Source organism: Schistocerca cancellata, chromosome 9, assembly GCF_023864275.1.
Source record: "Schistocerca cancellata isolate TAMUIC-IGC-003103 chromosome 9, iqSchCanc2.1, whole genome shotgun sequence".
Taxonomy (NCBI): domain Eukaryota; kingdom Metazoa; phylum Arthropoda; class Insecta; order Orthoptera; family Acrididae; genus Schistocerca; species Schistocerca cancellata.
Genome location: NC_064634.1, coordinates 309,018,399 through 309,045,563, shown reverse-complemented (window position 1 = coordinate 309,045,563; position 27,165 = coordinate 309,018,399). Strand labels below are relative to the sequence as shown.

General features: G+C 45.8%; 1 protein-coding gene across 1 annotated transcript in view; it reads left to right on the top strand.

Moving 5' to 3' along the window:
* Positions 1-16,114: 16,114 nt before the first annotated feature.
* The window catches only part of LOC126100293 (vesicular glutamate transporter 2-like), a 266,906-nt gene continuing 255,855 nt past the window's right edge, over positions 16,115-27,165 (top strand). The window contains exon 1 of the mRNA XM_049910900.1: positions 16,115-16,211. The gene's annotated coding sequence lies outside the window, so the exon portion shown is untranslated. The remainder of the gene's footprint in view (positions 16,212-27,165) is intronic.

The window sequence follows — 27,165 nt, the reverse complement described above, 5'->3', positions numbered from 1 at the left end:
CGATTGGGAAGGAATGTACGGACTGGAGGCGTCTGCTTGTTTTTTGGGGTCTGTGGTTGGTTCATTGTCTATAAGGAGCATGTGGTTGGAGGGTTTCTTTTGGCCTGTTAACGTTTTAAACTTATTCCAAAATTTGCGGCCTTCTTTGTGATTTAGCTGTCAACATGTGTCATCCCATTCCTTTTGTTTGTGTCGGGAGACGAGTCGTTTTGCCTGAGCGTTGAGGCGGTTCCATTGCGTTTTGAGATCTGGGTTACGGGTTCTCGTCATTTCGCGCTGTAGTCGTTTTTTTTTTTGTTGTTGGATGATTGCTAGCACCTCCGCCGGTATGGTGCGGCGCCAGTTGTTGATTGTTTTTTTCGGGACTGCTTCGTCTGTGGCCTTCTTCATGGCGTTTTCTAGTTGGGTGTTTATGTAGTCTAGATCGTCATTGTCTGTTAGAGTTACGGGTGCTGTCAGTTCGTCTTGTATGGTTGTTTTGTATTTGGCCCAGTTTGCCTTGGAGTATAGCCAGATAGTGCGTTGTGTGGGGTGAGGGTTGGGGGCGCTAATTACTGAGGTACTGAAAAGAATGGGAAGATGGTCACTGGTTATGGGGTCTCCTCGCCGGGGTTCTGTGAGGGTGTCGGATGGGATGGGACTATGGAGGATGTGGTCTGGTGTAGAGGTGCCCTGGTGTCCTATGAAGGTTGGTTGGTTTAGTGCTAGTCTCGTAATGGGATCGGTGATTAGGATGTCAAAAAGGACGCTGCCGTTGGCGTTTGTCGCAGTGTCTCCAAGTTGAGTGTGTCTTGCGTTTATGTCTGTTAGTAGTAGGAGTTTGTTGTGTGTCGTCATTAGGTGTTGTAGGAAGTCGTATGGGATTGGGTGTCCTGGTGGCTTATAGAGGCAGGCGACTGTTAGTCGCCATTGTCGTTGCCTTCGGATTTGCACCACAACGGCTTCTGTGTCTTGGAGGTGTTGTGGGAGGGGTATCTGTACTGTGGGTATGTTGGTGTTTGTGTAGATTGCCACCGCTTCTCTGGCATCGTGTCTGTTCTTGGAGTAACAGTTGTATCTGCTTAGCCTGCAGCTTTCATTGGGTTTCAACCATGTTTCCGTTACTCCAAGAACGTGTATGTTTTCTGTGTATAGGGTGTGCGTGAGTATGTGTTTTTTGTTCTTGAGTCCCTGGACATTAACGAACATCACGTTCGTTTTGTCGTTTCTAGTCTCTTGGCCTGCCATCGCGAAGTTTGACGGGGTTTGGGTCTTTGTGGGGAGGGGCTTCTTTCCAGAGGATGTCTGTGACTGTGATGTGGACCCTGTTCATGCTTTGCGTGATTTCAAGGTCTTTTCCCAGCAGTTGTCTGGTGGTTTGCTTCATTATCGTTTTTATTTCATGCTTCCTGTCCTGGAATACGTTCAGCAGGACGGTTGTTATAGTTCGGATGAAGTCCTCCTTCATTACTGCTTCTGTGACAAGTTGGTATGTTGTTTCTGGGATGGGGGCAGTTTCATCTAGCGTTTTAATCACTGCTGTGCATAGGAGTTTAGGGCTTCTTTTCTTGCATTTGAGGGAGAGAGCGGAGTGGTTTTCTGAGCAGTTTGCGCATTTAGGGTGTTGTGGGGGGGGGGGGGGGCAGTGCACCTTGACAGTGTGTGTTCACCACTGCACTGTGGGCATTTCTACTTGTCAGTGCAGTTGTGTGCCTTGTGGTCTTATGCTAAGCACTTGCCACATTGGGCTGGTTGGGGGGAAGGAGGTTGGAGAGTTCTACTGTGCGGAGCTTGTAGTCAATGTTCACCCCTCTGTTCAGCAACTTGTCTTTGGTGTGCGGGTCATAGGAGAGCATTGTGAATTTCATGGTGGGTTCCCCGCTGACGAGGAATATGATGCGCCATGTTTTGTGGACATCGAGCCCTTGTTCGACCAGTTGTTCTTTCACCTCTTCGTCGGTCACCTCTTTTTCTATGCCTTTGATGACGGCACTGAGTGAGGGCTGGTTTGGTGGTCTGTGTTGTGGGGGCTCTCTGGGGGGGGGGGGGGAGGAGGTGTACTTTGATAGCGGGTGAGAGGTGCTGTCGGAAGAATTTCTGTAGTAGGGGGGCCGCTTCGTCTGAGCAATACCTGATTATTGCTGAGTTGCCGTTTCTGACGTTGATGGTCAGATACTTCCGTCTCATGTCGGAGGTGGCAAATTGTTTGAATGACTGGGCCAGGATTCTTTGAGTTGTCTCTCTAGGTAGGTGTGCCACCTCGTATGCGAAGGGTCGCGACTTTGTAGACTGTGTGCTGCTGTAGCTGCTGGCGCTGCTTGGTCTCCTTGGGCGTGCTTCGTGGAATTCGGCGTACGGTGACTGGCTGCGTGGGTGGCGTTGGGCAGGTGGGATGCTGTCGGGTGTTGCAGGGCTGTGATGTGGTTGGACAATGCTCTTTTTATGTCAAACATTATGGGTACGAAATACAGCTGTGAGAGCAGGTGGCGTGCCGTGCCTGGATAGCTCTGTCGGTAGAGCACTTCCTCGCGAAAGGCGGAGGTTCCGAGCGCGAAACCCATTCCAACATACGGTGTTAATCAGCCAAGAAGTTTCAGAACAGCGCACACTCGGAGAAGGGCAAAATCACTGTGTAAAGGGAGGCCTTAGCTGCCGAGTTATTAACAACACTAAAAAAAATGGTTCTCGGTAACATCAGCCAGCGAATCAACATCATCTGTTCAGATGCATGTTGCCCGTGACGGAACCGAAACGGAAGAGGATGAAATGAATGCTGAATCACAAAATTCTGTCTTCCAGATTTTCTGCACAGAAGATGATCATAGAGCAGTTCTACGTTTGACCTTTTCACAGATGTGAAAATAGTAGATGCTGAAGCTCAAATCGCTGGATGGAGGAGAAGCAACAGGGTCTTGTTGTGTACCGATACCCTTTAGATCGTACACTGCGTATTGTGTGGAACCGGCCCCAGTATCTCGTCCGGCACCAGTTTACTGTAGTTCGCTGGAACAACGGAGGGTGCCACATAGCTGGACAGAGGTACAGCTCGCTCCAGTCTGTAAGAAGTGTCACGAGAACGATATGCAGAACTCTACATCTGTCTCACTGACATCAATCACTTACAGGGATACTAAAAATTGTTTTTTAACTGGAGTATGATGTTCTTTCTAGACAGAGAATAACTACTCTACAGGAACCGACATCGATCATGAGAATGGACATAAAGACAAAATATGCATAGTCCAACGCAACCACGAGGAAGAGGCAACACTGCCAAGACCTTGTATCAGCTGAGAACACGAATTGCAAAGAAGCGCCTGCCAGAATCGAGACAAACAAACAAAACAACACCGGTATCGAATCCAAGAATTGGACAGTCTTCGTCCGGTACACGGGGGACACACTCCTGCTGTAGTGAGGTACGAACAGTCCTGGTCCGCTACACAATTGCATACACTTACAATGTAGCAGGATTTGAATGCGGACTGTTACAAAACAAGAAACAAGAGTACCGTGCAAAATCGATGTGGTTGATAAAACGAACAACTAAGAAGGACGATACCCGGCTCCAACAAAAGGAATGAAGAGACATCTCGAAACTCTGAATACACGCCAAGACGCAGCCTCGTCGTCCTTTTCCTGTCCAGGTACCGCCATTCACGGGAAGAGGGCCAGTCACGGCTTCACTGTCCGGGCGAAACGCGACGCGGCCTAGCAGCATCGGCTCGGCGTTGGGGAAGTCAGACACCCACGTGACGGACGAGACCAGAAGTGGCGCTGCGATCAGTGAACTGGGAACAGGAGCTGCAGAGAGCGAATCTTGAGCAAGCACTGTACTGAGGATCAACACGGACTGCGAGAGGCGTCCAATAAGTAAAACAGCACATATCCTTTCTCGACCAATTTCAGTTGAAAAAATGAAGGTCGCACAGACGTGTCCAATCTCCCTCATGGCGATGGACCGCAAACAGTTGTGACTCCTGCAGACACTCTCATTCGAGGTGACCGTCTGATGAGAATCAAGCACAGGTCATGGCGACGATCCTCTGGGACGCTGACGTGGTTATTCTGTTGAATGTCTCATCGAACAACCATCAAGTTTGAAGTGTGTTGTGCTACTACCCTGAGGAAGTTGAAGAAACGACTTGAGTGTGGTTCAAATGGTTCAAACGGCTCTGAGCACTATGGGACTTAACTTCTGAGGTCATCAGTCCCCTAGAACTTAGAACTACTTAAACCTCACTAGACTAAAGACATCACACACATCCATGCCCGAGGGTGGTCGAATGCTTTTGTGATGCACTGTAGGGCCGGCCGCGGTGGTCTCGCGGTTAAGGCGCTCAGTCCGGAACCGCGGGACTGCTACGGTCGCAGGTTCGAATCCTGCCTCGGGCATGGATGTGTGTGATGTCCTTAGGTTAGTTAGGTTTAAGTAGTTCTAAGTTCTAGGGGACTGATGACCACAGTAGTTAAGTCCCATAGTGCTCAGAGCCATTTGAACCTTTTTTTTGCACTGTAGGTGCACGGCACGTGGGGGTGCGCCTTGTGCCTGCGGACGTTGTGATGGCTGCAGGACGCTTGACCGCAAACAGCTCAGCGACTCTTTCGCTGACAGTCAACTTGCAGGGCATGCTTGGCATGGGAGGCATATCGGCGCGTGTGATGGCCGAGTATGTAGGAGTCCAGCCCTGCGCTTGTCATTAAAGCCAGTAAAGTGCACTGCATAAATAACTCTGCGATTCAATTATCTTGGGAACGTCATAAAAGTATACTTAGTTTATGGTTTACCATAATGATATTGTAGTGGTACTCCAATACAACTTTAATGCACTTGAAGTTAGAATTTCATTTAGTGGAAGTCAACGATATAATATATAAATATTGTACATGTTGTGGACTGACAAGACAGCCAGTCCACAGTGACGGGTAACCGAAATGCACGCGTACACACACGCCGGCTGGCGTGAGGTCTGAAACAGGATACGTGATGAATGCTATAAGGAAAAGTACGTAGCTGATGTTATACTTAACTTTAATTCATCCTTGTGGCACATCGCTCTTGACAATACAAATAAGATTCTCAGATATGGTTAATGGCGCCTTGCTAGGTCGTAGCCATGGACTTAGCTGAAGGCTAATCTAACTGTCTCTCGGCAAATGAGAGAAAGGCTTCGTCAGTGTAGTCGCTAGCAAAGTCGTCGTACAACTGGGGCGAGTGCTAGTACGTCTCTCTAGACCTGCCGTGTGGTGGCGCTCGGTCTGCAATTACTGACAGTGGCGACACGCGGGTCCGACATCTACTAATGGACCGCGGCCGATTTAAAGGCTACCACCTAGCAAGTGTGGTGTCTGGCGGTGACACCACAGTACATACTGCTATCCAAGAAAAAAAGTGTTTCGATTTTGAGAGGTATGTAATGTATTTTTTTTTATAAAACAGAAAGACGTCGACTGAGTTAATACAAAAAGTGCGCTAACGGATGATAAGCAAGGTTAAAAAAATGGTTTTAACGGAAATATTAAAAGCGCTATCCTTATATGTCAATGCTCTTCTTCCATCCCGAACAAATAAAAAACTGAAAGCGAAACTTTCAGTCTACTGAAGATTAGGAAAAACTACTAGAGCATAATAGCCACATCTGAATTATCGTCACCAAAATTTTTTCTTGTTTTTATACATATTCTATGACAGTGGAAAAAAAAGCGTAAGGAACTCTATCAAAAAGCGTATATTACTACACCCTCACCCAAAAAAAATGACTCACCACTAAGGAATTATTCTATTGGGATGGAAATCTACATCTACATCTACATTTATACTCCGCAAGCCACCCAACGGTGTGTGGCGGAGGCCACTTTACGTGCCACTGTCATTACCTCCCTTTCCTGTTCCAGTCGCGTATGGTTCGCGGGAAGAACGACTGTCTGAAAGCCTCCGTGCGCGCTCTAATCTCTCTAATTTTACATTCGTGATCTCCTCGGGAGGTATAAGTAGGGGGAAGCAATATATTCGATACCTCATCCAGAAACGCACCCTCTCGAAACCTGGCGAGCAAGCTACACCGCGATGCAGAGCGCCTCTCTTGCAGAGTCTGCCACTTGAGTTTGTTAAACATCTCCGTAACGCTATCACGGTTACCAAATAACCCTGTGACGAAACGCGCCGCTCTTCTTTGGATTTTCTCTATCTCCTCCGTCAACCCGACCTGGTAGGGATCCCACACTGATGAGCAATACTCAAGTATAGGTCGAACGAGTGTTTTGTAAGCCACCTCCTTTGTTGATGGACTACATTTTCTAAGGACTCTCCCAATGAATCTCAACCTGGTACCCGCCTTACCAACAATTAGTTTTATATGATCATTCCACTTCAAATCGTTCCGCACGCATACTCCCAGATATTTTACTGAAGTAACTGCTACCAGTGTTTGTTCCGCTATCATATAATCATACAATAAAGGATCCTTCTTTCTATGTATTCGCAATACATTACATTTGTCTATGTTAAGGGTCAGTTGCCACTCCCTGCACCAAGTGCCTATCCGCTGCAGATCTTCCTGCATTTCGCTACAATTTTCTAATGCTGCAACTTCTCTGTATACTACAGCATCATCCGCGAAAAGCCGCATGGAACTTCCGACACTATCTACTAGGTCATTTATATATATTGTGAAAAGCAATGGTCCCATAACACTCCCCTGTGGCACGCCAGAGGTTACTTTAACGTCTGTAGACGTCTCTCCATTGATAACAACATGCTGTGTTCTGTTTGCTAAAAACTCTTCAATCCAGCCACACAGCTGGTCTGATATTCCGTAGGCTCTTATTTTGTTTATCAGGCGACTGTGCGGATCTGTATCGAACGCCTTCCGGAAGTCAAGAAAAATAGCATCTACCTGGGAGCCTGTATCTAATATTTTCTGGGTCTCATGAACATATAGAGCGAGTTGGGTCTCACACGATCGCTGTTTCCGGAATCCATGTTGATTCCTACATAGTAGATTCTGGGTTTCCAAAAACGACATTATACTCGAGCAAAAAACATGTTCTAAAATTCTACAACATATCGACGTCAGAGATATAGGTCTATAGTTCTGCACATCTGCTCGACGACCCTTCTTGAAGACTGGGACTACCTGTGCTCTTTTCTAATCATTTGGAACCTTCCGTTCCTCTAGAGATTTGCGGTACACGGCTGTTAGAAGGGGGGCAAGTTCTTTCGCGTACTCTGTGTAGAATCGAATTGGTATCCCGTCAGGTCCAGTGGACTTTCCTCTGTTGAGTGATTCCAGTTGCTTTTCTATTCCTTGGACACATATTTCGAAACTTGTCTAGCTTGAAGGGGGAAACCAGATGGCGCTATGGTTGGCCGGCTAGATGGCGTTGCCATAGGACAAACGGGTAACAACTGCGTTTTTTAAAATAAGAAACCTATTTTTATTACATATTCGAGTAGTACGTAAATAAATATGAATGTTTTAATGGGACCATTTTTTCGCTTTGTTACAGATGGCACTGTAATAGTCAAAAACATACGGCTCACAATTTTAGACGAACAGTTGGTAACAGGTAGGTTTTTTAAATTAAAATAAGGAACGTAGGTACGATTGAACATTTTATTCCAGTTGTTCCAATGTGATGTATGTACCTTTGTGAACTTATCATTTCTGAGAACGCATGCTGTTACAGCGTGATTACCTGTAAATAACACATTGATGCAATAAATGCTCAAAATGATCTCCGCTAACCTCAATGCATTTGGCAATACGTGTAACGACATTCCTCTCAACAGCGAGTAGTTCGCCTTCCGTAATGTTAGCACATGCATTGATAATGCGCTGACGCAGGCGTTGTCGGTGGATCACGACAGCAAATATCCTTCAACTTTCCCCACAGATCCGGTGAACCTGCGGGCCATGGTATGGTGCTTCGACGACCAATCCACCTGTCATGAAATATGCTATCCAATAGCGCTTCAGCCGCACGTGAGCTATGTGCCGTACATTCATCATGTTGGAAGGACATCGCCATTCTGTCATGCAGTGAAACATCTTGTAGTAACATCGGTAGAACATTACGTAGAAAATCAGCATAGATTGCACCATTTAGGTTGCCATCGATAAAATGGGGGCCAATTATCCTTTCTCCCATAATGCCGCACCATACATTAACTCGCCAAGGTCGCTGATGTTCCACTTGTCGCAGCCATCGTGGATTTTCCGTTGCCCAATAGTGCATATTATGCCGGTTTGCGTTACCGCTGTTGGTGAATGACGCTTCGTCGCTAAATAGAACGCGTGCAAAAAACCTGTCATCGTCTCGTAATTTCTCTTGTGCGCAGTGGCAGAACTGTACACGACGTTCAAAGTCGTCGCCATGCAATTCCTGGTGCGCAGAAATATGGTACGGGTCCAATCGATGTTGATGTAGCATTCTCAACACCGACGTTTTTGAGATTCCCAATTCTCGGGTACAGGGTGGCGGCAGGAAGGGCATTCGGCCACCCCTTCAAATCAACATGCCACCAAATCCGATTTAACCACGCCAACCCCGCGCAACATGCAGGACAAAGGTGCAAGCGATAGCGATAACTAAACGCCTAAGATAGTTCACCCTATCCACACCTTATCTGCTCTCTGGGAATATTTGCTTTGTGTGAAACATATTGCAAGATTGGCATTGTTGCTGAACTTGGTAACACTATCTCAGCTTTTCGTACATAGATAAAGTATATTTTCCGGAAGCAACCTCGATTTATTTACCATAGATATACATTGACATTTGTATTGCGCATTGCGGAGCCTACTACAGCTGTATCCTGTTTTTTTTTTTTTTATACTCGATTCGATTTCTTTCCAAGAAGTGTTCCTGTTATAAATAGTGTGATAATGCATGTAATTCTAAACACGCTTCCCGACAAAAAAGATAAAGCACCCAGAAGTGAAGGAGCAAACAAAGTGACACTTCACGAGCTGAGAGGCTGTGTCATGTTATTTCGGAGATAACAAAATCGAGTAAATTTACAGAGAATTTTGCAGCATGGGCCTATTTGAAATAAGACGTTGCAACATCTCTGGTCTGAAAGCATCCGCTAATACGCTTGAGAAGACTGTATAAGGCCGTTGTATCCTCTCCTGAGGCAAACTAGACCACAATTAAAACTGTGTGCCCGACCGAGACTCGAACTCGGGACCTTTGCCTTTCGCGGGCTTTAAAGCTGTGAGTACCGGGCGTGAGTCGTGCTTCGGTAGCTCAGATGGTAGAGCACTTGCCCGCGAAAGGCAAAGGTCCCGAGTTCGAGTCTCTGTCGGGCACACAGTTTTAATCTGCCAGGAAGTTTCATATCAGCGCACACTCCGCTGCAGAGTGAAAATCTCATTCTAGCCCACAATTGCTGTAACTGGTCCTTGATATGCAGGAAGCTGGCACTGTAAGGAGCTGACATCCGATCTAGTCCCGCTCGTAGACCATCGGGGACAGATTTGTGGATCTTGCTGGCCACGAGATTGTCCCAGCATCACCGCAAATGCGAAGAGGATTATTAAGAAAACAGGTTTGACTAGCTCATGAGTTCTTTGAGTATCTGGAACCCTTAAGTTAAACAGATAAAGGAGACTGAATGGGGCGATGCACTCATAGACACGAATTCGTTTGCTGAGCGTGAGAGCTCCATGAAAACACTCGACAAATGGCAGTGGGAAACGATACAAGAAAGGCGTTGTCCGTCGCGAAGAACTTTATTCGCGAAATTCAGAGAAACCACGTTCCAGAACGCAGCAAGACACGTATTACGTGCTCCAACGTGCGTTGCGTATACTTACAACCAAGCCAGTAAAAGAAATTCGGGGTTGTGTAGAGCGGTACGGGCAGATCTTGTTGCCGGGTGCCGGAACAGCAAGAGGACAGAGCCTAAGGGCACAGTGGATCCAGTGGCAGGTGTAGATGCAGATGTAGCTACAGATATAGGTGACACTCATATTTGCGTGTCGAACCCACTGTGATAGTTCATCGAATTAGTTGCACGTGGTCAAAGGTTCGCAAATTTCAGAGACAGCTTTGATTTCCTGGGCGCATACAACTAGCCCAGAGTTGCGATCGACCGGTCGATCGCCATGGCTTTACGAGTCTATCTTACGAAACCTTTGTCCGAAATCTCTTTAAATGATCTGTCTATGTAAAATACCAGTTGATTGACAAATGGTGTTTCCCACGGTACTTGTAGGCTGTAAATCTGACAACTCTGTCTCCGCCTCTTTCGTCGCCCCCTACGTTCCACCGCCCGCGCCAAGCAACCGTCTTTCCTCCTGCGTGGTGAGGTTAAATACTCTCGAACTGTAACTCTGCGCGTTGTGAGCGGGGGTGGTGGTGGGCGGGTTGAGCGCACAGGTGGTGGTGCGGGGAGGGGAACGAGCACCGCCTCCAGCAGGCCACACAACGGCAGACAACACAAACATCTGTTTTCGAGCTTTCACGAAGATGCGCGATGGAGGTAATGATCACTTAAATATTTCGCACCATAGGAACACTTTTCTCAAATACCGTCAGAACTGTCGGATCAACAAACAAAGCTGCAAAGAAGTGTAAGTCCAACCTGACACCACTGAAGACAGAGTTTCGAAGATAACTTTTGGAAATTACTGAGTGTAAAAACTCACCCTAACATTGTAAAAGTGTCATCATACGTTTTTTGGCTCAGTTTATCTAAGTGAGGCTGTGTTTTCAGGTGTGAACATACCGCAGTCTAAATGTAGAAATAAAACGACTGATCCTCATCATTCAGACTGTGTCAGGTTGACTCTGACAAATTATTCACCAGATTATAATAAACTTTCCAGTCATATGCAAAGCCAAGTATCTTACAAAAATTTTTGAACGTTTATCATGATGTGCATTTTAAATTTTTTCACATACATTACATCATGTAAACCGAGCAGTAGCCTTACTTTTGATGTACAGAAAATTACCTTTTCTATATTTCGTACAATTAAAATGGTTAATTTTACGTACAGTGTTGTTCTGTGCTTAAACCTTTATGAATTTCTAAGTCAGCACATCTCTAAATAGACTAAACTGCATGTAGTAGATCTGAAACCTAAAAAGGTTGAGGATTCCTGAACTAGGAAAACGGCTCGAAACAATTGTGTAAGACAATACACTACATGGCCCTGTCTCAGGCGAAAATGCTGAGCTGGAGGACTTCATCAAAACACCCTTTTGAAATCACTGGACTATATCCACTCCGCCTCATTTTGTGTATCTGTGAACCCAAGCAACTAAGCCCCGTGTAGTGCAAGAGCGTCCAGCCACGTCATGTACCTTGAGTCCAAAGATGGCCTTCGAGACAAGCATCCACACAGGCACTGCGACGGTGTCTAGAGCAGCACAAACTGTGAGCATGGCGACCACTCTTGACACAGTAGCAAAAACACAGGTGCGGACAGCGATACGACCAGCAACAACACTGGAAAGACGAGTGCCGTCATGTCGTCTTTTCTGACGAGTGCCAGTTATGTCTACTGCATCACGATGGACATATCCGTCTGTCGAAGCTCTGTGGAGAGCCAACGTTGGCAGGCTACGTTTTTCTTCGCTACGCAGGCTCAACACCTGGCGAGATTGTATGCGGTCTCATTGGGTACACAATATCGTGATGGCTGTGCCCTGAGTTCGAATTATTTGTAATGTTATCATTCAACAAGATAATGCTCTTCGCCACGCGGGCTCAACAGCTGGCGAGATGGTATGGCATCTCATCGGGTACACAACATCGTCGTGCCTCTGCCCAGAGTTCGAATTCTTTGTAACGTTATCATTCAACAAGAAAATGCAATACTGTATGTTGCCCATGCTGCCCTGATATACCTTGATGCAGAGGGTATTCGACTGTGGCCCTGGCCAACATATTCTCCGTATCGTTCATCCACTGAAGACGTCTGATCAAGGGTTGACAAGAGACTGGTATTTCATCAACCGGGAGCGCATGAGCTTGTTGTGCTCTGGTACAGAGTTGCAGCAGCATTGGAAAAGACACCAGTATCTGTCATTCAAACTCAATTCGAGTCCATACCCAACCGGGCTGGAGCCATTGTTGCTGTCAGAGGTACCACTTTGTTGCCCCCTGTACACTGACGGAAAAAAACCCTACACTAAGAAGCAGTTGCGCGGCATAAACGAAAGTTGGTAGCCGTGTTTTTACATCTGAAAAGTGATGCCTATTCAAATTTCACGCCAGTCGCATAGGAGGGTTCTAGTAGCGTCACCATGAGACTGCAAATCAGGTTTGCTTTAAATTCTTGTTGAAACGGTCGTGAACGTTAGTTGTCTTAGAGACTGAATGTGGACAGTTGATGTCAGTCAAGAATGTCTTTTAGGTGAAAGGCGCCATTATCAACACCTAATTGAGTTAGAACGAGGTCGTGTAATAGGGCTACAAGAAGCTGCATGTTCCTTCTGCGATACTGCAGAAAGACATAGCAGGACTGTAGCCACTGTACATGATGGCTGGCAGCGGTCACAGGAATGTACGGTGGCTCGGACAACCATGTGGCACTACCGGAAGGGCATATGGCTCTGGCGCGTCGTACTGCATATGCAGGAGCAATTTGAGAAGAATTTGGCACAGCGGTGACACAACAAACAGTTATAAATCGGTTCCTTCAAGGACAGCTCCGAGACAGACGTTCTGTACTGTACTGACCCCAGACCACCACCATTTTCGACTTATGTGGTGTCAAGCGAGAACTCAGTGGAGGGCAGGGTGGGGGTCTGCTGTGATCTCTGATGTGATCTGGTTATGCCTCGGTGCCAGTGATGACGGCTGAGTCGATTAGGAGGAGGCCAGATGACAGCCTGAAACCCACCTGTCTGTGTGCTAGACACAACGGACTTACACCTGGAGTTATGGTCTGGGGTGTGATTTCGTATGACAGAAGAGGCGCTCATTTGGTTATCTCACGTATAATGACTGCAAATGTATACCTCAATCTGGTGATTCAACCTGTTGTGCTGTCATTCATGTACAGCATTCCAGGGAGCGTTTTCCGAGTGTATACGCTCGCCAACATTCCGCTGTTGTAGCCCAACATGCTTTACAGAGTGTCGACGTGTTACCTTGGCCTGCTAGGTCAACAGGTCTGTCTCCGATCTAGCACATATCGGACGTCATCGGACGACAACTCCAGCGTCATCCACGACCAGCATTAACCGTCCCTGTGTTGACCGTCCAAGTGGAACGGACATGGAATTCCATCCCACAAGCTGACATCTGGCACCTATACAGCACAATGCATGCACGTTTGCATGCTTACAATGAACATTTTATTGGTTAAGCTGTTTGTTTATGTACGAACATTTCACATTTGCAATGGCTTATCTCGCGCCTACATGTGATCTTGCAATCTTTTATTTTTTATTTTAATCGTATGGTGATTTTATACAATATACAGTTGATATAAGGCAAATGATTTTATACAATATAAATATGATATTAGACAAGATTAAACCCTAAAGTCCGTGTTTTTCAGCCAGTTAATTAACCTAGGTGTGAGAGTGAACAAATCATCGGGAATTCCAGGGTGGGAATGAAGTGGGCAGCGTTGGACTAAATGTTCAATTGTCTGCTCTTCTACATTACATTCACACATTGGTGAACTGATCCAGCCCCAGTTGTACCTGAAGTACCTACAAGAACCATGTCCAGTCCTCAACCTGTTGAGGCGGCACCGAAGGTTCCTCGGTAGGTCAAAACCTTTTGACTTCTTTGTGGGATCAAGGTGATGGGCTCTTCTTCCCAATGTTTTTGTTGACCATTCATGCTTCCAGCTTTCATCTAGATCAAAACCATCCGCGATGAGTTGTCTTGCAGTAACACTTGCTGGTCTTCTTGCTCGCAATCGTTGCTGTGGCGGATGACAGAATTCATGGTGCAGTGGTAGAGAGTGTGATGTAGAGATTTTCTTGGCCTCCCTCAGTAGAGCTTGTTTCCGCCTTAAGTGACGTGGAGGGATGTGACTCAGTACAGGCAACCAGTGGCATGGGGTTGATTTGATGGAACCAGTAATGCAGCGCATTGTGTCGTTAAGTTTTGTGTCTACCTTTTTCACATGTACACTTTCCAAACAGACAGGTGCACAGTACTCGGCAGCAGTTGCAATGTTAATCATTAAATGTGTTACCTAGACGAATGTGTTCCCGAAGCCGGCCGGGGTGGCCGAGCGGTTCTAGGCGCTACAGTCTGGAACCGCGCGACCGCTACGGTCGCAGGTTCGAATCCTGCTTCGGGGATGGACGTGTGTGATAATCAAAATATTCGCTCAGAGGAAACTAGGTTCGGTCGCGGCCGCAGCCATAGCGTACGGATCTCCGTGCCGGCACGTTCACAGGAGCTCAGTCCGTCAGTTCACCTGATGATGGCGACATGTATCATCACCGAAATATTGTGCCTGTTGGACAATGTAGACCGGCAGTACACCCGTGGATATTTTGATTATCAAATACGCCGGGAGAGCCTCAAGAATCACGATGTGTGTGATGTCCTTAGGTTAGTTACGTTTAAGCAGTTCTAAGTTCTACGGGACTGATGACCTTAGAAGTTAAGTCCCATAGTGCTCAGAGCCATTTGAACCACTTTTTTTGTGTTCCCGAAATTTCACTGCTATACATTAATTATTTCTTGGTGCTGCGATTTTTTCCTGTCTGTGTATTTAATTGTTTAGTTTCACTATTAAAATCTATATTTACAACAATAATGCTCCTGGTATTGCAATTCAAATGGCCGGTAGTTCAAAAATGGTTAAAATGGCTCTTGAGCACTATGGGACTTAACATCTGAGGTCATCAGTCCCCTAGAACTTAGAACTTGTGGTGTGCGTACTGTAAGACCTTCGATACACACACCATCAGATTATTTGACTTGTCGCTCTAACAAAGTAGGCGAGTGTCATCAATATGTCTCGTGGTCTTATCGTGGCGTGTTTATCTTGTGCCGTTAGGTCAGACGATAGAAATGCCACTTGCACTTGTAGCAGATCGACGGGGACCAACTTTAAACTGAACTTGATTAATTTTCACACACGTTTATTAAAATAATAACAAGAATAAAACTTACGTAACTTGAGTGTGGATGCTATTTACAATTGACAATCTGAAGTTCCTTTGGTCTTGGTACGTTAATCTTATTCTCACATATCTCTGATACTTGACAAAGTGTCTATACATTTATCTTCATGGCTATGTACAGGAATATGATAATCTTATTAGGTACAGACTGAAACTTGACTATAGACTGCTACAGACTAATGTAGACTGGTACAGACAGGTGCAGATAAGTGCAGACTCGTACAGACTAATGCATATTGTACAGACTGGTGCAGACAAATGCAGACTGACTAATCGGAGGTCTGTACACTCGTTATAATATCTCACCAGTTCAGGTATCACTGCGCGAGTGTGATCCGCGAGGAGGAAAGGTTCTACGTTAGCAGCAATCTCATTGGCTGTGTTACATATTAATACGCGGATCGGGGAAAGCACAATTTGGTCCGTCTTTACGGTAGCGCCATCTCGTAGTGCGGAGACGGACGAGCGCTGCGCCTGCGCTGTTGTGCTTAGCGGGGCGCGCTCTAGTGGGAAAGTTGTGTACGCGCTGATTAAGCGGAACTATGTACACAACAGAACTACTTAAACCTAAGTAACCTAAGGACATCACACACATCCATGCCCGAGGCAGGATTCGAACGTGCGACCATAGCGGTCGCGCAGTTCCAGACTGAAGCTCCTAGAACCGCTCGGCGACTCCTGCCGGCTGGCCGGTAGTGTCAGTACAGTTACGGATTCACGTGTGTTGCGGACCGTTTGCAAGTGTCAGTGGGCGCTTCCTCTGAGTACGCCACTGAATTTATGAAAGTCAGTACTGGTGCCTGTTTTCGTGCAAGTGGGAAAACCTATGTCTGAGACCATAGGGACATGAGTGTCAGTTTGACAGATAGCTGATGATGGCAGTGGTCGTACTGCGGTGGGTCGGCGCGGGACGGATGCGACGCCGCCGGCAGTGGCGCGCAAGAAAACGCTACGGTGCCCCCACTCTCACTGCACAGCAGCGGACCGGCCGAAGGCAGGCCGTGCCTTCAGTGTGTGTCTGCGGCGGCTCCAGGCAGGTCTGCAGGCGGCGGTAGCGGCGGAGGCAGCGGCAGCGGCAGCTCAGGACAGCACGCATCGCAGCACCTCACACCGAGGTGAGCTACTTGCTGTCCGCCGTCGGCGAGCAGTTGTTACCGCCACTGGCTCCACTACGTTATTACCAGGCAGTCCACCGTTGTGCGTTGTCCGTCACAGTCGCTTTTACTTTTCCATTCATTCTCTTCAAGCCACTTTTAGGCCCTTGACGGTGGGTACTTGCCGTACTATCATTGTCCCCCTTTCCCGTTCTGTTCGCGAATGGCGTGTGGGAACATCGAGTGTCGGTAAGCCTTCCTGTGTGCTCTAATTCCTTAATTTCCCCGCCGTCGTTTCATGAGGTGTAGTATTGGAAGAAATTTTTGTGTTAGCAGAAGAGCCAACACCGTGTTACGAGTGGAGGCCGAAATGCACGCGCTTCAGCTCAAGCAGGCTAGCGTGAGGAGGGAAGAACTATACTGACGCGAGGTCTGGAACATCACAAGGAATGAGAATTCAGAAAGAGGACATAATTAGTTTGATACTTAACTTTAATCCATTAATGATGAACGTCGCACTTGACGGTACGTGATTCACAATATTATCTGTTGAGAAAACATATAGTAACTGAATATGGCGCCTTGATAGGTCGTAGCAAATGACGTAGCTGAAGGCTATGCTAAACTGTCGGCTCTGCAAATGAGAGCGTATGTAGACAGTGAAACATCGCTAGCAAAGTCGGCTGTACAACTAGGGCGAGTGCTAGGGAGTCTCTTTAGACTAGACCTGTCGTGTGGCGGCGCTCGGTCTGCAATCACTGATAGTGGCGACACGCGGGACCGACGTATACTAACGGACCACGGCCGATTTAAAGGCTACCACCTAGCAAGTGTGGTGTCTGGCGGTGACACCACAGAAGTGCTACGTTAAGTGGCTTTTCTTGGGGCGTAACGCCCTCGCCCTTACTAAACCAACTCGTGACGAAATGGGCCTTTTTTTTCGGACTTTCTTTGTACCCTCTATTAATGCTACTTGGTGAGGGTTTCAGATGGACGAGTAATGCACCATAATTGCTCGATTTTACGAGCCACTTCACTCGTGGATGAAACACATTTCCTTATTTATTTACTTATCCTGGCATTATTAGGATCACCTGGCTGTCCCTTGCATGTACCCAGGTGTTCTCTATATTCCGCATTGTTCATTACGACACACGTGTCACGTTAGTGCTTCTACAATAGGACCTTCTGGACAGCTACTCGCAGCTATATTACTGTTGTCACTCATTCCAGTGCTTTATCAGCAGTGATGTAATTGAACACTAATAGGCGTTTCAGCTTATTCTTGTAAAATACGCTCCATTTATCTACGATAAAGTATTTAGTTTAAAAATATTTCAGTAATACCACACAGTCATCATTCGTAATAATTTATGTTTCTATTCAATCCATACACATTTCAGCCCTACAGTTTCCGTATCAACTAGTACATCAATATTTTAGACGGTTACATCAGCACCTCTATCGCTCGATCACGAGGACCTGGATTCGACTGCTGGTCGGATGTGGGATATTCTTCGTAAGGGTCTGTGTGTGTGTGTGTTGTGTGTCTTTTGTCCTCACCATTTTATTATCATCGATGCTCAAGTCGCCGAAATGGCGCGAAATAATAGAAAGACTAGCAGCAGGCTGCTGAACTCCCCAGAACGGGACTCTCGGCCAACAATACCATACTCACATTTAATCCCGTCTGCGTATCACACATCTCCATATGATCTCTGCAAACCGCCGAATAGCAATGCGGTGGTGAATGCCTAGTGCAGCACTGTACTTTTGCATTTGCGATTCGTGTTCGGGAAGAAGGATTGTACACACTGCTCTGTGTAAGACTGAAATTCCTTAATTTTTCCGTTGTTATCCACACGAAGAAAGTACGCCGGAGAAGGAAATACACTACTTCATTGGCACCATGCCCTACCTCTCAGAATAAAACGATAGGAGCCTCCCGCGATGCAAGTGCATTGTATTGCTCTTATTTACGTTTTGTGTCCGCTTTCAGCCTTTACATAAAGTGCTGACTGCCTTCATTCTTCCCGTGTTTCATAATAATTCTCCAATTACGTGATCTTACTACATACAACTCTATCGCCTGCCAACGGTTTCAGAAAATAGCGATGTTTGTCCTGGAGGTAATTTATTTATATCATGAATAGTAATAGCCTTATCAGACACTTGTTACTTTTACAAAAAATAACTTGGATGAAATTTAATACACAAATCTAGAATATTTATGCGAACAACGCTGAAAAACGCTGAAAAACTTTAATGTGCACAGTTATACTTAAAGAACTTTGTCACTTTCATTATATTTATGTAATTAGAAAAACTCTTCTGTGACCATGTATTTGAGTCTTACACTGAATTAGCAAAATTATCAAATTTCTGCAGTTTATTTGTCAACTTGGAATTTTCCATCGGTAGGCATGAGACATATTCTGGGCCTGGACATTAAATTTCGTACGGTGGCTATTGTCCGAAATTAACTACATGTCGGTGTATCACGGTTGCAGGAAGACTGAGGCACATGTAAATCTCAAAAAGATCACTTAACTCCTTGAAAGTTTACTTTGTAAAGTATCGGAATGAAACAGAAAAGTGAAACATCATAGCTGAAGGTAGCAGCGCTTACTTAAATAAATACGTATTCAACATTAAACTGGTGTTAAGTGAATAGTTTTACAAATGTATGAGCTGTTTACAGGGTGGTTATAACTGAACTTTCAGTGAACACGGAAAACTATTTACTGTGTGGGTACCCAGCTTTATAGAAATAATGTTCAGACTGTGCGCTGCAGACTTCGCGTTACTAGTAAGTAGTGTTAGAGTCGCGAGTTGCCGCTAGTCGCCGGTACTGGTACGTGAATTTTAAAGACAAGCATCAGTGTGGATTACGGTTCCAGACAGTCAATATGGGTCCGGACGAGGTGAGCAGGGCTTTAATTTTAAAGCTGTGTTATTAAAACAACACCAATAGTGCTGTCGCTCTCTCTACTGTCACGCATCAACGGAACACGGAGAGGTTCTTCTCCGGGACTGGGGTTGAAGAACATCTTTCAGAAGTTCGAATTAAGTGGCGATTAGGGAATTGCTCCCAGAGAGGCCGACGGTCAATTGCGCCACAAATAGTTCAAGAAGTTCCTGTTCCCATGGCTGAAAACGCTGGACGTAACGTGCGACCTTCGAGAACTCCACGATCTGTGTCACGGTAGCTGAACATCCCATGTTCCACCGTCCAATACGTGCTGGTACATCTCAAGGGGTTTCAGGCTGTCGTGGATGCAGATGGCAGTTACGTTGAGCGATTTTTGTAACCTGCAACGTAATCATGGTACGTAATTAACGAATGTTAACCTCTTATGTGGAAATAAAATGTATTTCTGTCAATTGTTTGTTCGTTATCTCTGTTCCACGTGTCTTACAAATGTTTCCACGAAGTTTCATTGTCCTACGATCATACTTTTTCGTGGGGACTGTGCCAAGTAGCAAAAGTTTCATTATAGCCATCCTGTAGAATAAAACAGATTTGTCTTACAAGGACGCCAACGAGAAAGTAGATTTCTAACGGTTTCAGCTCCTCCCGTGACATGTGTACAGAACACATGCGACAGTTGATAGCATCGGCAACTACGTTGCTGTGTGGGGGCGGCTGGTCTGTTACCCTTACTTATTCAGGTGTTTCGTGTTTTATGAGGATATGATTATGCAAATGTAAGCATAGTTCACTAAAGAATGAAGTTTTGGATTATTTTCTCTTGGGAAAACAGGCCACATCCTAAAAATTAAGTTAAAAAAGGCCTGACTACAGTGAACTAACTGACGTAGAATCATAAGTATATCAACCCAAAAATCACGTTAGTAAGTACATGTCCACGACTTACACGGTGTGCATTTGTAATTCATGGCGGAACAGCACCATGCAGGACCTGAAAACTTTGCAGAGTACATTACACTCCTTTGCCACCCAATATAAAACCCTGTTTTCCCAGGGGCTATTCGAAGAGCAATTTCTACCGTTTAATTTGCTCTAAAACTAACAATTAAACACGTAAATATTCAATTGTCGGTTGTTGTGGGCCAGGAAGGATGCTGAAGTTTATATGCCCTTTAGGACAGCACGCTACAGAGAATTGTGTGAACTGGAGAACTATCTTCTTGAGAGACATGTCCTTGCTGGAGGACTTGACCGAATGGCGCTGAGGTAGTGATACTGGGCACACATCCGGCAGGAACGAGCTTCAAACGACGTCCTAACGTCCACGCTTAGCTTTTCCGCTGTAGGGTTAATTACTTAAACAAAGTCACTGTTCGGTTCCTCCTATCGAGGTGGAGGTTATTATAAATAAGTACTATGAAATACACTTTTTCATGTAAAATTACCTCATAATCCTCGACTACAAAATTGTTTGGTCCGGAGTTGCGATACGATTATCGGAATAAAATGAATATGCGGTCCGGGGCATCACAAGACTGCCATCAAATCTATCTCTACGACAAGAGTCTCTTGTATGGACATTTTCCATAATAACTCCGTCTGTTGTCGGGCGCGACGTGAGGTATAGCTCCTTGGGCGATCCTGACCTCTACATCACAATCTTCTATCCACGTAGACCCACGGAGGCCGTTCTAATGCGTTCTTCGTTGATATCACAGCTTTGTAGATTGGCGCCCGGCGGATCTCCGATTGCAGAAACGGTTGCTCGAGATGTGGATTAGACCTTGACAGAGTGGAGTCTTATTAGCTCGACGGTTCTCGGGAATTTCGTTCAATACATATTTTATGAATGTCCAACCAGAGCACGACACAGATTAGATTAGTCACTGACCTTTCGCCAGTACACAATCTGCCTGTTCACTGTCCACACGGCAACTCAGATCTACCTCTACATCTACATCCACACTCCGCAAGCCACCTGACGGTGTGTGGCGGAGGGTACCTTGAATACCTCTATCGGTTCTCCCTTCTATTCCAGTCTCGTATTGTTCGCGGAAAGAAAGATTGTCGGTATGCCTCTGTGTGGGCTCTAATCTCTCTGATTTTATCCTCATGGTCTCTTCGCGCGACATACGTAGAAGGGAGCAATATACTGCTTGACTCCTCGGTGAAGATATGTTCTCGAAACTTCAACAACAGCACGTACCGAGCTACTGAGCGTCTCTCTTGCAGACTCTTCCACTGGAGTTTATCCGTAACGCTTTCGCGATTACTAAATGATCCTGTAACGAAGCGCGCTGCTCTCCGTTGGATCTTCTCCATCTCTTCTATCTACCCTATCTGGTACGGATCCCACACCGGTTAGCAGTATTCAAGCAGTGGGGGAACAAGTTTACTGTAACCTACTTCCTTTGTTTTCGGACTGAATTTCCTTAGGATTCTTCCAATGAATCCCAATGAATCTCAGTCTGGCATCTACTTTACCGACGATTAATTTTATATGGCCATTCAGTTTTAAATTACTCCTAATGCCTACTCCCAGATAATTTATGGAATTAACTGCTTCCAGTTGCTGACCTGCTACATTGTAGCTAAATGATAAAGGATCTTTCTTGTTATGTATTCACAGCACATTACACTTGTCTACATTGAGATTCAGTTGCCATTCCCTGCACTATGCGTCAATTCGTTGCAGATCCTCGTGCATTTCAGTACAATTTTCCATTGTTACAACCTCTCGATATACTACAGCATCATTCACAAAAAGCCTCAGTGAACTTCCGATGTTATCCACAAGGTCATATATATATATATATATATATATATATATATATATATATATATATATATATATATATATATATACACTCCTGGAAATTGAAATAAGAACACCGTGAATTCATTGTCCCAGGAAGGGGAAACTTTATTGACACATTCCTGGGGTCAGATACATCACATGATCGCATTGACAGAACCACAGGCACATAGACACAGGCAACAGAGCATGCACAATGTCGGCACTAGTACAGTGTATATCCACCTTTCGCAGCAATGCAGGCTGCTATTCTCCCATGGAGACGATCGTAGAGATGCTGGATGTAGTCCTGTGGAACGGCTTGCCATGCCATTTCCACCTGGCGCCTCAGTTGGACCAGCGTTCGTGCTGGACGTGCAGACCGCGTGAGACGACGCTTCATCCAGTCCCAAACATCCTCAATGGGGGACAGATCCGGAGATCTTGCTGGCCAGGGTAGTTGACTTACACCTTCTAGAGCACGTTGGGTGGCACGGGATACATGCGGACGTGCATTGTCCTGTTGGAACAGCAAGTTCCCTTGCCGGTCTAGGAATGGTAGAACGATGGGTTCGATGACGGTTTGGATGTACCGTGCACTATTCAGTGTCCCCTCGACGATCACCAGTGGTGTACGGCCAGTGTAGGAGATCGCTCCCCACACCATGATGCCGGGTGTTGGCCCTGTGTGCCTCGGTCGTATGCAGTCCTGATTGTGGCGCTCACCTGCACGGCGCCAAACACGCATACGACCATCATTGGCACCAAGGCAGAAGCGACTCTCATCGCTGAAGACGACACGTCTCCATTCGTCCCTCCATTCACGCCTGTCGCGACACCACTGGAGGCGGGCTGCACGATGTTGGGGCGTGAGCGGAAGACGGCCCTCACGGTGTGCGGGACCGTAGCCCAGCTTCATGGAGACGGTTGCGAATGGTCCTCGCCGATACCCCAGGAGCAACAGTATCCCTAATTTGCTGGGAAGTGGCGGTGCGGTCCCCTACGGCACTGCGTAGGATCCTACGGTCTTGGCGTGCATCCGTGCGTCGCTGCGGTCCGGTCCCAGGTCGACGGGCACGTGCACCTTCCGCCGACCACTGGCGACAACATCGATGTACTGTGGAGACCTCACGCCCCACGTGTTGAGCAATTCGGCGGTACGTCCACCCGGCCTCCCGCATGCCCACTATACGCCCTCGCTCAAAGTCCGTCAACTGCACATACGGTTCACGTCCACGCTGTCGCGGCATGCTACCAGTGTTAAAGACTGCGATGGAGCTCCGTATGCCACGGCAAACTGGCTGACACTGACGGCGGCGGTGCACAAATGCTGCGCAGCTAGCGCCATTCGACGGCCAACACCGCGGTTCCTGGTGTGTCCGCTGTGCCGTGCGTGTGATCATTGCTTGTACAGCCCTCTCGCAGTGTCCGGAGCAAGTATGGTGGGTCTGACACACCGGTGTCAATGTGTTCTTTTTTCCATTTCCAGGAGTGTATATATATATTGTGAATAGCAACGGTCCTACGACACTCCCCTGCGGCACACCTGAAATCACTCTTACTTCCGAAGACTTCTCTCCGTTGAGAATGACATGCTGCGTTCTGTATGAAATTATAAGCGCCGGCGCGCTACTTAAACGTTCAAATATTGCGTGAAGTTGGTTAACAATACTCTTGCATAATCACATGACCAACGTTTCCAGACATCAGTATGTTGACGAATGTCTGTAATGAAAATCAAACAGCCTATAGGAGTTTTACCAAGGATTAACAGAGCCGCAAATCCATGGAAGACGCAGGTGCGAGTGCTTCTCCATGCCATGACGTAAAGCCTCAACTCAAACATGCACTCCCTGACGATGAATTTTTCATACTCACTGGGAATAAAAAACTGAAATATAGAGAGTTGAGTGAATTTAATACGCAGAGTATATATATTTCCTTCTATCTGTGTGCCAAATGATACCATTATGGATTCGAAACGCCTTTCACGTGGAACTGCTCTGTCGACTTAGCTATCCAAGCAGCCTTACTTGCCCCGGCTCCTCATCCACTACCTTCTAAACGTCACAGGAGTTGTTCTGCGTACCGTACCGATCCAGCACTCCTGGAACAGACGATACTACGCCGAGATGGCTTAGCCATAGACCAGGGGACTCTTCCCGCAATGACTCTTTCACTCTTTGCAGCGGAATCAGCGCTGATATGCAACTTCGTGGCAGATCAAAACTGTATGCCGGACAGAAACTGGAACGCTGGACCTTTGCCTTTCGCAGATACGGTTCTACCGAGTGAGCTACCCAAGTACGACTCACGACCCACGCTAATCCTTAGTAAGTTTCAAATCAGCGCAATCATCTCTGCAGAGCAAAAATTTATTCTTAAAACATAATCAAAGTCGTTAAAAAATCTTCTCCCAGTGTTTAGCGGTGTCAGTCTAGACGTGAGCCAATCTAGACGTGAGCACAGTACAGCTACTTTAATATAAATGACATTCGCGTTCATACATGTTCTCATCAAAATTGTAATCGCAGGTAACTGAAAATGGCGATCGTAAATAAGCAGCTATTTTGTGCGTCTACTCTAATAAACTCTTCATTGTTTCAATCGAAACTGACCAAGAAAAACGTGTGTTGTATTACTTATTGAACACCGCTCGTATGTTTAATGACTAGACAGTTATACGGTACTTTGGCTAACATACGTCGTACTGATGGCGATTAACGGTTGTCGCAATGCAAGAATGATCTACCTTCCCACCTAACAGACACATGGTTTGTACTGCTTTGCTTACAATACGTACTTATTAATGTGAAAATATCTTGATAGATTAACATCTACATTTACATTCATACTCTGTAAACCATCTCATGGTTTGTGACGGAAGGTAGTTTGTGTACCACTGTCTCTTCCCACCTTTCGTGTTCCAGTCGCAGTGGCTAGCACGCTGGATTCGCATTCGGAAGCATGACGGTTCAAACCCGCGTCCGGCCATACTGATTTAGGTTTTCCGTGATATCACTAAATCGTTTCAGGCAAATACTGGGATGGTTTCTTTGAAAGGATACGGCCGATTTCTTTCTTCATCCTTCCCAAATCCGAGGCTATGCTCCGGCACTAATGACCCTGTTGTCGACTGGACGTTGAACACAAATCTCCTCCTCCAGTCACGAATAGTTCGAGGGAACGCGACTGTCGGTAAGCTCTCTGATTCTATCTTCATGCTCCCTTCGCGAGATATCCAATTAATGTAATCAGTTTAATTTTTTCGTGTGTACGTAATACGTTCGTATTTCTGGTTTAATTTTTCTGTGTTTACGTAACACGTTCTTATTTCTGGTTTAATGTTTTCCGTGTGCACGTAACACGTTCTTATTTCTGCTTCACAAATTCTGAACACCATTACTTTTTATTTCCCTGTTACGGAACTGATTATGGCTGTAAAACATAAAGCGGTAATCTATTTAAACAGACAGACCGTCGATTCTTTATTTTTAAAGTAGCCAGTGTTTCGAGTGGTTCATGCTGTCCTCCATCCTTTCCTGTCTTGTGCTTATCTTCTCATCTCTACGTCAGTACTACATTCTAAACCTATTTTCACATTCTAGTCTATGTTGGCCCCTACTCTTATTCGCCCTTAGTGCTCTTTCCAGCGCCCGGTTAGCTATTAGTGGATGCCGTATCGTATGTTCCACTAACCTGTCCCTTCCTCTCGTGAATGTTTTCCATATGCTCCTATCTTCATCGATAGCACCACGTATCAAAATCTTCCAGTTTACTCTACAACATATTTGCAATGGTTCACGTTATACTATCATACGATGCTGTGTTCCATGCTTTCATAAACTTCTCGCTCAGTTCCATTTAGAAATCTGGTATCTGTTGTTGATGTTGTGGTCTTCAGTCCGGAGAGCAGTCAGATGCAGCTCTCCGCGCTGTTCTGTGCAAGCATGTGAATAACTACTGCAACCTACATCCATTGGAACGTGCTTGGTGCATTCTTACCTTGGTCTCTTTTAAATTTTAAAATGTCTCTCCCCCCCCCCCCCTTCCCATACACAAACACATATCTCCCTCCATAACCAAGCTCTCAATTCCTTGAGATCTCAGAATGTCCTCTGTCCACATATCGTTTCTGTTACTCAAGTTGTACCATAAATTCCTTTTCTCTCAAATTCGATCCAGCAACTTCTCATTTGATGCATCCATCTAGTACAGAGCATTCTTCTATAGCATCACATTTCAAATATTCTCTTCTCTGCTTGCATGAATTGCTTGTACTCTACGTTTCATTTCTCTACAGGTCTAGTTTCAGTATTCAGCCGCATACGCCATCACTGAATCCTTCACTTCTTAAGTTTGTTTAAAACAGGTATGGCCAAGATTTCGGCTCGCGGGCGTTGCCAGGGCCCGAGTGCCACGGGGCTCATTGTCAGCCTCGCTGCACATTTCTGTGCTGTGTGAACGCAAGAACGGTGAAAGAGGGGAAAACAGCCAAAGCGCCGCATTTAAATGACAATACAGTGGCACTGCATAGGACTCGGTGTTATATTTCACATTTCTAGACAATATAGTTCACAAACAAAATAAGTTTTCAATATTAATTAATTATTCAGTATCAATTATCTTTGGCGCGCTGAAGACATAATATAATTTTTATCTGGTACAAACTGTCGGCATAAGGACACACGCAAACAATTTCACTGATTTTCGCACCCAATGTACTATTTAATCATGACTTGTTTAGTTTCATAAGCGAAAAAAAGTCTTTCACACTAATATTCAGATCGAGATATTGTAGTACTTTTGCAACCTCGTTATTAAGACTTGGCAAATCTACCTGAGAAAAGCAATGTAGACTTCCTGGACAGTTTTAACTAGAAAGATTTGTAATTGAAAGTGGAGTTACTTGCAGTTCAATCAGTTACATCTGCAAATGCACAGCGGCACTTTCAACTGAAACGACAGACTGTCTCATAATCAGCTCGGAAACAAATGTAAGACTTACAGTGTCCTCAATACCTTTACAAAACTATCGTTGTTATTCTTGCAAGGCCAAAATGAATTCCTCAAACCTCGCCCTTTCTTTAAAGCCATTGAGCGTAGGGAACTAGGTTGCTTTCGTCAGATTTTCTTTTCAAATACATCTCGATCAAATCAGAAAGAAATTACCTGCTGTTTCTTTCTGTGGGCAGTGTGCGGTCAAGCCCACTTAAAATGCGAAGTCTGCAATCGATTGGGGGTGTTTT